Source organism: Argiope bruennichi, chromosome 3 (genome assembly GCF_947563725.1).
Source record: "Argiope bruennichi chromosome 3, qqArgBrue1.1, whole genome shotgun sequence".
Taxonomy (NCBI): Eukaryota; Metazoa; Arthropoda; class Arachnida; order Araneae; family Araneidae; genus Argiope; species Argiope bruennichi.
This window is the reverse complement of record NC_079153.1, coordinates 114,676,938-114,680,075: the sequence shown is the minus strand read 5'-3', so window position 1 is coordinate 114,680,075 and position 3,138 is coordinate 114,676,938. Positions and strand designations below refer to the sequence as shown.

General features: G+C 29.0%; 1 non-coding gene across 1 annotated transcript; it reads right to left on the bottom strand.

Moving 5' to 3' along the window:
* Positions 1-73, bottom strand: Trnaa-agc (transfer RNA alanine (anticodon AGC)). Its single transcript has one exon. It is a non-coding gene; the product is annotated as a tRNA-Ala (tRNA).
* Between the last annotated feature and the right edge of the window lie 3,065 nt (positions 74-3,138).

The following is a 3,138-nucleotide window of genomic DNA, read 5'->3' as shown; positions in this document are numbered from 1 at the left end:
TGGAGGCGCCGGGTATCGATCCCGGTACCTCTCGCATGCTAAGCGAGCGCTCTACCATCTGAGCTACGCCCCCTACAACAAATTAATGTTTGTTTTTGAAGAAATTCCAAAGCTTCAAAGTTTCCAGATAGCTTGAATGTATTACAAGTGAAAGAAAGGTAATTTTCATTTCAATAAATTCTTTTTCCAAACTCTCCAGCTACGTTGATGTTAATAAAATTATAAACATCAGTTTTTCTGACGCAAGATGTTTGTGAGCCTCTCATTCAATATTAATTGCATTGAAAAGCAAGACAGCATTTAATACTTCTCAGTTTCCGGAGGATAGCGAATTCCAGTCAGTTGAAAGAAAAGACACACAATTAATACGCTTTCTAAATATTCAATGTTAACACAAAAAGAAAAAAAACCTTCTCTCTTTCTTTTTTTTTTTTTTTTTTTTTTGAACTTTTTATATTTGTTTTTTGTAATAAGAATTTTCTAGTTCATTTGAGCAGCTTTTATTACGAAAAATTATAATTCCACTGAAACTGTTCTTTACAATCCTTGAAATTGAAGCGACGAATCTCGAAGTATTCAAATTCGGTGAGGAAAGATTTCTTAGATAATCTATCATGTCAACTAGAAAGATTAAAATAAATTTGGGAACAAAACTGTATTAAATTAAATTTATTTTATTAATTAATACTTAACATTTCATTAAAAATGTTGTAGCAATTTATAAATTAGCTGCAAACTTTTAAAAAAATTAAATCCTCTTTTTTTTTTTTCTTTTTTTCTTTTTTTTTTTTTTTTTTTGACTTTGAAGGGTTTTTGAGTAAAAAAAATTTTTTTTTAAAAAAAACATGTTTATCTGCAATAATCTTCTATTTTTTTTTTCCCCCAACCTAGTTCCTTTAATGTGGTAAAATAAAACTTAACCTTACAAATTGCTTATTATTCAAACACAAATATTTATGAAATATATACATTATGAAAAAAAAATTAGTTTAAAACGTTTTATAATTTTTTGTAAATAATTATTTGAGCTGGATTCATTTTCACTTATCAGATTAACTCATCCTTCCTTTTTGCAGCTGTTTGTATTTTTTAAAGTTTTCCCTCGCTTTATTTCAGACAAGAACTGGTTTCAGAAATGTGTTTCAGGCAATAATGGTATCAATAGCAATAAATAAAAAGACTCGGAATCATATTTAAAATTACTACATGCTTGTTACAAAGTTAGATACTAATACAATCAAACCTCACTTAACAAAACACATATCAGAACAAGCAAAACATAATGGAAAAAATTGATTCACTTAACGAGCGATATTTCGCAGAACAATTAACGAGAAATCACCATAGCATTACATGCTGGAATGGCCAGTAACAGTCTTTGTTCAACATTTGTTAAAAGCGAAGTTTTTTATCTACATGGAAGAAGTTTTGGTCGGATAGCGTTGTCGAATGTGATTCCGAGGGATTTGCATGAGCAAGTGCCTGTGGAAACGAAATTATGTCTCTGGCCAATATTATGGGGTTAAAAGGGATCGCAGCAACATTGATGAGCTAGTGGAAGATTGATGAATGTAGATGATGATTGAGTGTACATTGATGAGTGTAGCCAGAACTGTAGAAGAACTTATGGATCTACATTTTGTGCCACAGCAAAAAGCTGCGGAGAAGATTTGGTCAGTAAAGCAGTAAATAATGGACTTAACAGAGCAGCAACTTTCCAGTGAAATAAGGAAGATGCTAAAAACTTGAGAAATTATTGCATCGAACGATAAGTATCATCCTAATGAGGTAGTTAGGTTGTATGTAGGCTATGTATAATGCTGTCTCATTTTTGATAAATTTTGAAACATAATCAATGTCTTCAGATTTTTTAAAAAAACATGCATTGTATTTAATGAATTACATTATTATAAATTTGTATGAGTTTTTTAGAATGATATGCATTGCCTTATTTTACACGGATTCCTGTGAAGAAACACGGATGAATTTTGATGTTCTAAATTTTTCTGTCTTCGATTGGATCATCTGTGGAATTACGCTTGTGTCAGCCCGCATGTATGAGATTTCGATTACTAAAAACGGATAAATGAAAATTGGCGTATAATTCTAAAAGCACATGCTGTAAGTCATTATCAAATGTGATACAAAATTCGTCAAAAAAGAAAAGAAAAGAAAAAAGAAATAGAAAAGCAGATTCTTTTTCTACAAACCGATTCGATTTTTAAAAGAAAGTATGGCATGAGTAATGGCCGAAGTAACCGCAAAAAGTTTTGCATCTCATTTTCATTAAATGAAAATATATTGGTCAATAAAAAATAACTCTCCATAGAATAAAGTGAATTTGGATTTTAAAAAAATTCTATGTTTACCGAAATGTTTTATCCTGAAGGAAAACTTTTTGTTGTGTAGTGGAATTAACTATGAACATTATGAAAAGAGGAGTAGTACATGTGTGCATGCTATTTATAGGAAAGATCTGTATAGCGATTGTTAGGCTTAATCTTAGATCTAGAGTTACAAAATTCAGCTCTTTAGAAGATGAAAAATAGATCTGTATTAAAGCATATCGGATCAATTTTTTCTTTGAAATTTTGATTTGAATTTTAATTAGTTAATATAATTTTTAACATTACTCTTTTCCCTTCTAACTTCCAAAAATTTTACAATGAAAATTTGACGTTTTTAATTTTTTTAAATCCTAAAACCACGCTAAATTATTATACCATTGTGGCTTGCAGAAAGGTTTTGAGAATCATACAGTAAGAAAAAAAAAAAAATGAAAGCATATCTGAAAGCAGGCTACCTCTCATTGGAGGCCTGCATTCAATAACTTTAAATGCAATAAATTGTTAAAACTATGGTGAATTTATCTTCTTATTAATATTATGTTATTGTGTAATATAACATTGTATATTATAATTCATATTATTGTTAAATTATGGTTTTAAATACAACAAGTTGTTAATCGATGCTTTTCAAATTATGGCATTACGCATGACAAGTACTCAGGCCATTCAAATATTTCTAGCATAATTCTCAAATAAATCGTGTGTTGCAAATAAAGAAAAACTCTATTATAAAATACTGGAACAATAATTTATCACTGAAGTATTAAATTAATAAAGTATGATTAATTAT